The sequence below is a fragment of the Tachysurus fulvidraco genome, chromosome 4 (genome assembly GCF_022655615.1).
Source record: "Tachysurus fulvidraco isolate hzauxx_2018 chromosome 4, HZAU_PFXX_2.0, whole genome shotgun sequence".
Taxonomy (NCBI): Eukaryota; Metazoa; Chordata; class Actinopteri; order Siluriformes; family Bagridae; genus Tachysurus; species Tachysurus fulvidraco.
The window spans coordinates 27,222,975-27,235,110 of record NC_062521.1 but is presented as its reverse complement, the minus strand read 5'-3'; the positions used below and the strand labels follow the sequence as shown (position 1 = coordinate 27,235,110).

General features: G+C 46.6%; 4 non-coding genes across 4 annotated transcripts; all 4 read right to left on the bottom strand.

Annotated features, from left to right (window-relative positions):
- Window positions 1–638: 638 nt before the first annotated feature.
- trnag-gcc lies at window positions 639–709 on the bottom strand. The gene has a single exon. It is a non-coding gene; the product is annotated as a tRNA-Gly (tRNA).
- Window positions 710–2,233: 1,524 nt separating this feature from the next.
- trnag-gcc lies at window positions 2,234–2,304 on the bottom strand. Its single transcript has one exon. It is a non-coding gene; the product is annotated as a tRNA-Gly (tRNA).
- A 2,791-nt stretch (window positions 2,305–5,095) lies between these two features.
- Window positions 5,096–5,166, bottom strand: trnag-gcc. Its single transcript has one exon. It is a non-coding gene; the product is annotated as a tRNA-Gly (tRNA).
- A 1,524-nt stretch (window positions 5,167–6,690) lies between these two features.
- trnag-gcc lies at window positions 6,691–6,761 on the bottom strand. The gene has a single exon. It is a non-coding gene; the product is annotated as a tRNA-Gly (tRNA).
- Window positions 6,762–12,136: the final 5,375 nt, after the last annotated feature.

The window sequence follows — 12,136 nt, the reverse complement described above, 5'->3', positions numbered from 1 at the left end:
TGCGCTATTAATTTGCAAATACATCAACATGCGATTAGTTCATAAAATTTGTAAGAGTGCACTTTTCCCTAGAGTCCCATGTGCAGCAGAGCTGTGCTGTTACCCACTGCAGCCAAAGTTTGTATGTCTTTATGTAGTGTCCTTTCTATTTTCAACAGACTTGTCTGGCACTCACTGTTTTAATCAGCTTTAAAAGAGCACTCCTCAGCAACCTTGTATTATCGAGCAGCGTTGAACGGCTAAAGAAGCCTCATAAGAGCAGAATTGGTGACGTTTGTAAGATGCTTCCCCGGTGAAGGCTCTTGGCACACACGCCGACCCATAAGCTTGCACTGAATAAAATCCCAGGCCTTCAGCATGGCAAGCAAGAGTTCTTGCAATGACCCAACAATGCCAAGAAGAAGAGCTCCAGGACGCCGCCGAGTGCGATTGACCAGACTTTTAACGGTTCTTCTCAGGATAGTCTGTCGGCCTCTTAAGAGTCTGTTTAAAAAATTTGATGCACAAGTTCCTTTCTGAGTCCCTTTTCCTTGTATAATCGAGCAGCATGGAAGCCTCAAGGAGACTAGTCTGAGCAGCATCGGCAACGCTTGCGTGAAGAAGGTTTTCGTCCAACAAGCTGCCTCAAAAGCCAGCTGTGCATTGGCCGGGAATCGAACCCGGGCCTCCCGCGTGGCAGGCGAGAATTCTACCACTGAACCACCAATGCCTTCGTTACAAGGACAGGTACCCCTTCGGCAGAGGTGGCCGGCACTATTAATGGTTCTACTCAAACTATGTCTGTTTTGTACTTGACCCGGTTTATCTTTTCCTTCTGCGGCAGCGATTTGCTCAACTCCACGCCGCTCTGGTCCACGATTTCCGAAGGCGGCCATGGCTGTCCGTAGGTCTTGCGGCTGTTTACCCTGTTATCGATTTGACCCCTTTTTTGCTCTGATTGAGCTATGATCGCGGTTCAGCCATATGAGCACAGTTAGACACTCATATGTGCTTAGTGTTTGCTTTGCAAATTCGCCAACTGGCTGGGAATCTGTTCATCAAATTTGAAAGAGAGCACCTTAAGCATAAGTCAATTCTGGTTGAGCTATGATCGCGGTTCAGCCGTACGAGCAGAGTAGACATTCATATGTGCTTCGGGCTTTCTTTGCAAATGAGCCAACTTGCTGTGATTCTGTTCATCAAATTTGAAAGAGAGCACCTTTAGCATAAGTCAATTTGAGCACCACTGACAGTTTCTGCACCTTGATGTGCTGCGCTATTAATTTGCAAATACATCAACATGCGATTAGTTCATAAAATTTGTAAGAGTGCACTTTTCCCTAGAGTCCCATGTGCAGCAGAGCTGTGCTGTTACCCACTGCAGCCAAAGTTTGTATGTCTTTATGTAGTGTCCTTTCTATTTTCAACAGACTTGTCTGGCACTCACTGTTTTAATCAGCTTTAAAAGAGCACTCCTCAGCAACCTTGTATTATCGAGCAGCATGGAACGGCTAAAGAAGCCTCGTAAGAGCAGATTTGGTGACGTTTGTAAGATGCTTCCTCGGTGAAGGCTCTTGGCACACACGCCGACCCATAAGCTTGCACTGAATAAAATCCCAGGCCTTCAGCATGGCAAGCAAGAGTTCTTGCAATGACCCAACATTGGCAAGAAGAAGAGCTCCAGGACGCCGCCGAGTGCGATTGACCACACTTTTAACGGTTCTTCTCAGGATAGTCAGTCGGCCTCTTAAGAGTCTGTTTAAAAAACTTGATGCACAAGTTCCTTTCTGAGTCCCTTTTCCTTGTATTATCAAGCAGCATGGAAGCCTCAAGGAGCCTAGTCATAGCAGCATCGGCAACGCTTGCGTGAAGAAGGTTTTCGTGAAGAAGGCTTTCGTCCAACAAGGTGCCTCAAAAGCCGGCTGTGCATTGGCCGGGAATCGAACCCGGGCCTCAGCATGGCAAACAAGAGTTCTTGCAATGACCCAACAATGCCTAGAAGAAGAGCTCCAGGACGCCGCCGAGTGCGATTGACCAGACTTTTAACAGTTCTTCTCAGGATAGTCCGTCGGCCTCTTAAGAGTCTGTTTAAAAAATTTGATGCACAAGTTCCTTTCTGAGTCCCTTTAACTTGTATAATCGAGCAGCATGGAAGCCTCAAGGAGACTAGTCTGAGCAGCATCGGCAACGCTTGCGTGAAGAAGGTTTTCGTGAAGAAGGCTTTCGTCCAACAAGCTGCCTCAAAAGCCGGCTGTGCATTGGCCGGGAATCGAACCCGGGCCTCCCGCGTGGCAGGCGAGAATTCTACCACTGAACCACCAATGCCTTCGTTACAAGGTCAGGTACCCCTTCGGCAGAGGTGGCCGGCACTTTTAATGGTTCTACTCAAACTACGTCTGTTTTGTACTTGACCCGGTTTATCTTTTCCTTCTGCGGCAGCGATTTGCTCAACTCCACGCCGCTCTGGTCCACGAGTTCCGAAGGCGGCCATGGCTGTCCGTAGGTCTTGCGGCTGTTTACCCTGTTATCGATTTGACCCCTTTTTTGCTCTGATTGAGCTATGATCGCGGTTCAGCCATATGAGCACAGTTAGACACTCATATGTGCTTCGTGTTTGCTTTGCAAATTCGCCAACTGGCTGGGAATCTGTTCATCAAATTTGAAAGAGAGCACCTTAAGCATAAGTCAATTCTGGTTGAGCTATGATCGCGGTTCAGCCGTACGAGCAGAGTAGACATTCATATGTGCTTCGGGCTTTCTTTGCAAATGAGCCAACTTGCTGTGATTCTGTTCATCAAATTTGAAAGAGAGCACCTTTAGCATAAGTCAATTTGAGCACCACTGACAGTTTCTGCACCTTGATGTGCTGCGCTATTAATTTGCAAATACATCAACATGCGATTAGTTCATAAAATTTGTAAGAGTGCACTTTTCCCTAAAGTCCCATGTGCAGCAGAGCTGTGCTGTTACCCACTGCAGCCAAAGTTTGTATGTCTTTATGTAGTGTCCTTTCTATTTTCAACAGACTTGTCTGGCACTCACTGTTTTAATCAGCTTTAAAAGAGCACTCCTCAGCAACCTTGTATTATCGAGCAGCGTGGAACGGCTAAAGAAGCCTCGTAAGAGCAGAATTGGTGACGTTTGTAAGATGCTTCCCCGGTGAAGGCTCTTGGCACACACGCCGACCCATAAGCTTGCACTGAATAAAATCCCAGGCCTTCAGCATAGCAAGCAAGAGTTCTTGCAATGACCCAACAATGCCAAGAAGAAGAGCTCCAGGACGCCGCCGAGTGCGTTTGACCAGACTTTTAACGGTTCTTCTCACGATAGTCCGTCGGCCTCTTAAGAGTCTGTTTAAAAAATTTGATGCACAAGTTCCTTTCTGAGTCCTTTTTCCTTGTATAATCGAGCAGCATGGAAGCCTCAAGGAGACTAGTCTGAGCAGCATCGGCAACGATTGCGTGAAGAAGGTTTTCGTGAAGAAGACTTTCGTCCAACAAGCTGCCTCAAAAGCCAACTGTGCATTGGCCCGGGAATCATACCCAGGCCTCCCGCGTGGCAGGCGAAAAATCTACCACTGAACCACCAATGCCTTCGTTACAAGGTCAGGTACCCCTTCGGCAGAGGTGGCCGGCACTTTTAATGGTTCTACTCAAACTACGTCTGTTTTGTACTTGACCCGGTTTATCTTTTCCTTCTGCGGCAGCGATTTGCTCAACTCCACGCCGCTCTGGTCCACGAGTTCCGAAGGCGGCCATGGCTGTCCGTAGGTCTTGCGGCTGTTTACCCTGTTATCGATTTGACCCCTTTTTTGCTCTGATTGAGCTATGATCGCGGTTCAGCCATATGAGCACAGTTAGACACTCATATGTGCTTCGTGTTTGCTTTGCAAATTCGCCAACTGGCTGGGAATCTGTTCATCAAATTTGAAAGAGAGCACCTTAAGCATAAGTCAATTCTGGTTGAGCTATGATCGCGGTTCAGCCGTACGAGCAGAGTAGACATTCATATGTGCTTCGGGCTTTCTTTGCAAATGAGCCAACTTGCTGTGATTCTGTTCATCAAATTTGAAAGAGAGCACCTTTAGCATAAGTCAATTTGAGCACCACTGACAGTTTCTGCACCTTGATGTGCTGCGCTATTAATTTGCAAATACATCAACATGCGATTAGTTCATAAAATTTGTAAGAGTGCACTTTTCCCTAAAGTCCCATGTGCAGCAGAGCTGTGCTGTTACCCACTGCAGCCAAAGTTTGTATGTCTTTATGTAGTGTCCTTTCTATTTTCAACAGACTTGTCTGGCACTCACTGTTTTAATCAGCTTTAAAAGAGCACTCCTCAGCAACCTTGTATTATCGAGCAGCATGGAACGGCTAAAGAAGCCTCGTAAGAGCAGATTTGGTGACGTTTGTAAGATGCTTCCTCGGTGAAGGATCTTGGCACACACGCCGACCCATAAGCTTGCACTGAATAAAATCCCAGGCCTTCAGCATGGCAAGCAAGAGTTCTTGCAATGACCCAACATTGGCAAGAAGAAGAGCTCCAGGACGCCGCCGAGTGCGATTGACCACACTTTTAACGGTTCTTCTCAGGATAGTCAGTCGGCCTCTTAAGAGTCTGTTTAAAAAACTTGATGCACAAGTTCCTTTCTGAGTCCCTTTTCCTTGTATTATCAAGCAGCATGGAAGCCTCAAGGAGCCTAGTCATAGCAGCATCGGCAACGCTTGCGTGAAGAAGGTTTTCGTGAAGAAGGCTTTCGTCCAACAAGGTGCCTCAAAAGCCGGCTGTGCATTGGCCGGGAATCGAACCCGGGCCTCAGCATGGCAAACAAGAGTTCTTGCAATGACCCAACAATGCCTAGAAGAAGAGCTCCAGGACGCCGCCGAGTGCGATTGACCAGACTTTTAACAGTTCTTCTCAGGATAGTCCGTCGGCCTCTTAAGAGTCTGTTTAAAAAATTTGATGCACAAGTTCCTTTCTGAGTCCCTTTTCCTTGTATAATCGAGCAGCATGGAAGCCTCAAGGAGACTAGTCTGAGCAGCATCGGCAACGCTTGCGTGAAGAAGGTTTTCGTGAAGAAGGCTTTCGTCCAACAAGCTGCCTCAAAAGCCGGCTGTGCATTGGCCGGGAATCGAACCCGGGCCTCCCGCGTGGCAGGCGAGAATTCTACCACTGAACCACCAATGCCTTCGTTACAAGGTCAGGTACCCCTTCGGCAGAGGTGGCCGGCACTTTTAATGGTTCTACTCAAACTACGTCTGTTTTGTACTTGACCCGGTTTATCTTTTCCTTCTGCGGCAGCGATTTGCTCAACTCCACGCCGCTCTGGTCCACGAGTTCCGAAGGCGGCCATGGCTGTCCGTAGGTCTTGCGGCTGTTTACCCTGTTATCGATTTGACCCCTTTTTTGCTCTGATTGAGCTATGATCGCGGTTCAGCCATATGAGCACAGTTAGACACTCATATGTGCTTCGTGTTTGCTTTGCAAATTCGCCAACTGGCTGGGAATCTGTTCATCAAATTTGAAAGAGAGCACCTTAAGCATAAGTCAATTCTGGTTGAGCTATGATCGCGGTTCAGCCGTACGAGCAGAGTAGACATTCATATGTGCTTCGGGCTTTCTTTGCAAATGAGCCAACTTGCTGTGATTCTGTTCATCAAATTTGAAAGAGAGCACCTTTAGCATAAGTCAATTTGAGCACCACTGACAGTTTCTGCACCTTGATGTGCTGCGCTATTAATTTGCAAATACATCAACATGCGATTAGTTCATAAAATTTGTAAGAGTGCACTTTTCCCTAAAGTCCCATGTGCAGCAGAGCTGTGCTGTTACCCACTGCAGCCAAAGTTTGTATGTCTTTATGTAGTGTCTTTTCTATTTTCAACAGACTTGTCTGGCACTCACTGTTTTAATCAGCTTTAAAAGAGCACTCCTCAGCAACCTTGTATTATCGAGCAGCATGGAACGGCTAAAGAAGCCTCGTAAGAGCAGATTTGGTGACGTTTGTAAGATGCTTCCTCGGTGAAGGCTCTTGGCACACACGCCGACCCATAAGCTTGCACTGAATAAAATCCCAGGCCTTCAGCATGGCAAGCAGGAGTTCTTGCAATGACCCAACAATGGCAAGAAGAAGAGCTCCAGGACGCCGCCGAGTGCGATTGACCACACTTTTAACGGTTCTTCTCAGGATAGTCCGTCGGCCTCTTAAGAGTCTGTTTAAAAATCTTGATGCACAAGTTCCTTTCTGAGTCCCTTTTCCTTGTATTATCGAGCAGCATGGAAGCCTCAAGGAGCCTAGTCATAGCAGCATCGGCAACGCTTGCGTGAAGAAGGTTTTCGTGAAGACGGCTTTCGTCCAACAAGGTGCCTCAAAAGCCGGCTGTGCATTGGCCGGGAATCGAACCCGGGCCTCAGCATGGCAAACAAGAGTTCTTGCAATGACCCAACAATGCCTAGAAGAAGAGCTCCAGGACGCCGCCGAGTGCGATTGACCAGACTTTTAACGGTTCTTCTCAGGATAGTCCGTCGGCCTCTTAAGAGTCTGTTTAAAAAATTTGATGCACAAGTTCCTTTCTGAGTCCCTTTAACTTGTATAATCGAGCAGCATGGAAGCCTCAAGGAGACTAGTCTGAGCAGCATCGGCAACGCTTGCGTGAAGAAGGTTTTCGTGAAGAAGGCTTTCGTCCAACAAGCTGCCTCAAAAGCCGGCTGTGCATTGGCCGGGAATCGAACCCGGGCCTCCCGCGTGGCAGGCGAGAATTCTACCACTGAACCACCAATGCCTTCGTTACAAGGTCAGGTACCCCTTCGGCAGAGGTGGCCGGCACTTTTAATGGTTCTACTCAAACTACGTCTGTTTTGTACTTGACCCGGTTTATCTTTTCCTTCTGCGGCAGCGATTTGCTCAACTCCACGCCGCTCTGGTCCACGAGTTCCGAAGGCGGCCATGGCTGTCCGTAGGTCTTGCGGCTGTTTACCCTGTTATCGATTTGACCCCTTTTTTGCTCTGATTGAGCTATGATCGCGGTTCAGCCATATGAGCACAGTTAGACACTCATATGTGCTTCGTGTTTGCTTTGCAAATTCGCCAACTGGCTGGGAATCTGTTCATCAAATTTGAAAGAGAGCACCTTAAGCATAAGTCAATTCTGGTTGAGCTATGATCGCGGTTCAGCCGTACGAGCAGAGTAGACATTCATATGTGCTTCGGGCTTTCTTTGCAAATGAGCCAACTTGCTGTGATTCTGTTCATCAAATTTGAAAGAGAGCACCTTTAGCATAAGTCAATTTGAGCACCACTGACAGTTTCTACACCTTGATGTGCTGCGCTATTAATTTGCAAATACATCAACATGCGATTAGTTCATAAAATTTGTAAGAGTGCACTTTTCCCTAAAGTCCCATGTGCAGCAGAGCTGTGCTGTTACCCACTGCAGCCAAAGTTTGTATGTCTTTATGTAGTGTCCTTTCTATTTTCAACAGACTTGTCTGGCACTCACTGTTTTAATCAGCTTTAAAAGAGCACTCCTCAGCAACCTTGTATTATCGAGCAGCGTGGAACGGCTAAAGAAGCCTCGTAAGAGCAGAATTGGTGACGTTTGTAAGATGCTTCCCCGGTGAAGGCTCTTGGCACACACGCCGACCCATAAGCTTGCACTGAATAAAATCCCAGGCCTTCAGCATGGCAAGCAAGAGTTCTTGCAATGACCCAACAATGGCAAGAAGAAGAGCTCCAGGACGCCGCCGAGTGCGATTGACCACACTTTTAACGGTTCTTCTCAGGATAGTCCGTCGGCCTCTTAAGAGTCTGTTTAAAAAACTTGATGCACAAGTTCCTTTCTGAGTCCCTTTTCCTTGTATTATCGAGCAGCATGGAAGCCTCAAGGAGCCTAGTCATAGCAGCATCGGCAACGCTTGCGTGAAGAAGGTTTTCGTGAAGAAGGCTTTCGTCCAACAAGGTGCCTCAAAAGCCGGCTGTGCATTGGCCGGGAATCGAACCCGGGCCTCAGCATGGCAAACAAGAGTTCTTGCAATGACCCAACAATGCCTAGAAGAAGAGCTCCAGGACGCCGCCGAGTGCGATTGACCAGACTTTTAACAGTTATCCTCAGGATAGTCCGTTGGCCTCTTAAGAGTCTGTTTAAAAAATTTGATGCACAAGTTCCTTTCTGAGTACCTTTTCCTTGTATAATCGAGCAGCATGGAAGCCTCAAGGAGACTAGTCTGAGCAGCATCGGCAACGCTTGCGTGAAGAAGGTTTTCGTGAAGAAGGCTTTCGTCCAACAAGCTGCCTCAAAAGCCGGCTGTGCATTGGCCGGGAATCGAACCCGGGCATCAACATGCGATTAGTTCATAAAATTCTACCACTGAACCACCAATGCCTTCGTTACAAGGTCAGGTACCCCTTCGGCAGAGGTGGCCGGCACTTTTAATGGTTCTACTCAAACTACGTCTGTTTTGTACTTGACCTGGTTTTTCTTTTCCTTCTGCGGCAGCGATTTGCTCAACTCAGCGGCGCTCTGGTCCACGAGTTCCGAAGGCGGCCATGGCTGTCCGTAGGTCTTGCGGCTGTTTACCCTGTTATCGATTTGACCCCTTTTTTGCTCTGATTGAGCTATGATCGCGGTTCAGCCATATGAGCACAGTTAGACACTCATATGTGCTTCGTGTTTGCTTTGCAAATTCGCCAACTGGCTGGGAATCTGTTCATCAAATTTGAAAGAGAGCACCTTAAGCATAAGTCAATTCTGGTTGAGCTATGATCGCGGTTCAGCCGTACGAGCAGAGTAGACATTCATATGTGCTTCGGGCTTTCTTTGCAAATGAGCCAACTTGCTGTGATTCTGTTCATCAAATTTGAAAGAGAGCACCTTTAGCATAAGTCAATTTGAGCACCACTGACAGTTTCTACACCTTGATGTGCTGCACTATTAATTTGCAAATACATCAACATGCGATTAGTTCATAAAATTTGTAAGAGTGCACTTTTCCCTAAAGTCCCATGTGCAGCAGAGCTGTGCTGTTACCCACTGCAGCCAAAGTTTGTATGCCTTTATGTAGTGTCCTTTCTATTTTCAACAGACTTGTCTGGCACTCACTGTTTTAATCAGCTTTAAAAGAGCACTCCTCAGCAACCTTGTATTATCGAGCAGCGTTGAACGGCTAAAGAAGCCTCATAAGAGCAGAATTGGTGACGTTTGTAAGATGCTTCCCCGGTGAAGGCTCTTGGCACACACGCCGACCCATAAGCTTGCACTGAATAAAATCCCAGGCCTTCAGCATGGCAAGCAAGAGTTCTTGCAATGACCCAACAATGCCAAGAAGAAGAGCTCCAGGACGCCGCCGAGTGCGATTGACCAGACTTTTAACGGTTCTTCTCAGGATAGTCTGTCGGCCTCTTAAGAGTCTGTTTAAAAAATTTGATGCACAAGTTCCTTTTCCTTGTATAATCGAGCAGCATGGAAGCCTCAAGGAGCCTAGTCTGAGCAGCATCGGCAACGCTTGCGTGAAGAAGGTTTTCGTGAAGAAGGCTTTCGTCCAACAAGCTGCCTCAAAAGCCGGCTGTGCATTGGCCGGGAATCGAACCCGGGCCTCAGCATGGCAAACAAGAGTTCTTGCAATGACCCAACAATGCCTAGAAGAAGAGCTCCAGGACGCCGCCGAGTGCGATTGACCAGACTTTTAACGGTTCTTCTCAGGATAGTCCGTCGGCCTCTTAAGAGTCTGTTTAATAAATTTGATGCACAAGTTCCTTTCTGAGTCCCTTTTCCTTGTATAATCGAGCAGCATGGAAGCCTCAAGGAGCCTAGTCTGAGCAGCATCGGCAACGCTTGCGTGAAGAAGGTTTTCGTGAAGAAGGCTTTCGTTCAACAAGCTGCCTCAAAAGCCGGCTGTGCATTGGCCGGGAATAAAACCCGGGCCTCAGCATGGCAAGCAAGAGTTCCTGCAATGACCCAACAATGCTTAGAAGAAAAGCTCCAGGACGCCGCCGAGTGCGATTGACCAGACTTTTAACGGTTCTTCTCAGGATAGTCCATCGGCCTCTTAAGAGTCTGTTTAATACATCTGATGCATATGTTCCTTTCTGAGTCCCTTTTCCTTGTATAATCGAGCAGCATGGAAGCCTCCAGGAGCCTAGTCTGAGCAGCATTGGCAACTCTTGCGTGAAAAAGGCTTTCGTTCAACAAGCTTCCTCAAAAGCCAGCTGTGCATTGGCCAGGAATAGAACCCGGGGCCAAATCCGGTTGCCATGGATACTTACAACTCATTGTTGGCTGTTCGGACAATAACAGCAGCACTTCACCGTACTGGATGCCAAAATCAACCTTGCTAGTACACTCCATATGCCACCTCTTTCACCCAGCTTGTGGATGTTCTCAGCCAGATAAATTTGTGGGTGATGCAGCTCAATGTAAAAATCCTTATTTCAGGTACTCTGTATTTTGCAATCTATAAGGAAATGTCAGAAGATCACACACTTCATGAACCTTCTCACAAAGTGCGGATGTGCGAAACAACAATGTGGGACCAGGAAGGTGAGGCAAATGCCTCCTATAACCGGTCTATCAAAAGTTTCAAGCTTGTGTTTGATCACATACCAAAGGGGAAAGAGGTCAGCTAGCTTCTTGGTTTTGTCATCTGTCTTTAGCCAGGGGATCCTGTTTGTCATGGGTTTTCTGACCTAACTGTATTGCTAACCTTAATATTGCCTGGTTAATCTGATTGTTTGCCTATATCTCTAAGTTTATTTTAATGACACCTATAAAAAAGGGCTCCTATAAAAAATATTCTTGAAATCCCCTAAAAGGGTGTTTTGTGAGGTAATAAACCATTATTATGCTTTCTAAAATTTTATGGTAATGTAACACCAAGCCTAAAAATCCATGGGTAAAAAAGTTTTGTGCAAGGTTGATTAAAGATCTATTATACTATCACAAGATACACAGAACCCTATGCACACTGGTTTTTTTTTGTTTGTTTGTTTAATTTTTTTAAGTAGATGTGGATAAATTACTTAATGTCTGGCTTCATTTTTCTCACTGTGACAGCATTCCCTTGGGGCATCTTCTCTCATCCATGCTCAGCTCAAACTTTTAAGAAGTGGGAAATCCATTGAATTTCAATTTATCCTTTTGTAAGGGAAGAACACCCTAAGGGTAAAATATTTGACACAAGTACATTCCAGGAATGAAATTAAATATATGATGTATAAGATTCAGAGAGAAGCACCAGGACAGGAGAGGCTGAGAGACACGAGAAGCACATATGACAGGAAAACATATTTGTTTCTGGCAAGATGCACGACTCGTGAGTTACCTGCGATTGACGTACTTCCGTTTAGGAGGAGTATGGTGCTGACGTATGTGGCTTGAACAACCACATTCATTTACACCTGTCCAGTTTCATCTGAAATCCGTCCCAGACCACCTTCTGAAGTGGTTTGAACGATCGGATTTATATCCGTCTCGAAACTGTCTTGGAGGGCATTTACACCTGGTCTTTTTATGATCAGATAGCTATTGGATCAGAGAAAACGCATGTGACCAGGTGTAAAAACCCCCAATGTCATGGCCAAGAAATCACCTTAAAGACCTTAAAGAGATTTGACCTTGAACCTTTAACCCTAACCCTAACTTTGATTTGAGCAGTCAAATGTGTGTGATCCGTTAATCCGTTAATGTTTCTAATCTAGCAAAAAAAAAAAAACTAGATCTAAAGTGATATACTTAACTAATATAAAAAATATATTGTATCCCATGAGTGCCCTCGTGGGACTGTGTGAACCTTTTCTTATAAAGTATTCAAACCCAAACCTTCAAGTATCTAACTTCATATCTGCAAGGTGTGACGGCGGCACGGGCACCACCGCAAACACCACACTGAGGAATAACCGCTCTTCGCCCACTGCAGCGGCAACCCGGAAGCGAGAGAGAGGAACAGGCGGCAGTTCAGCACCATGGCCAGCACCGCGGCAAGTGAGAGCGGGGTGGAGCGGCAGGAAAACACGGACCAATCAGGAGCGCCGCTGGAGCATTCACCCTCCAGGAGGAAAGCACAGCAGGAAGCAAGGCTCAGCGGCTGGAGAAGGAAAAGTGGGTGTGGCCTAACCGAGACTAATGCTTGTTATTTGTTCTGATATCTTTCTACAGAGACATCC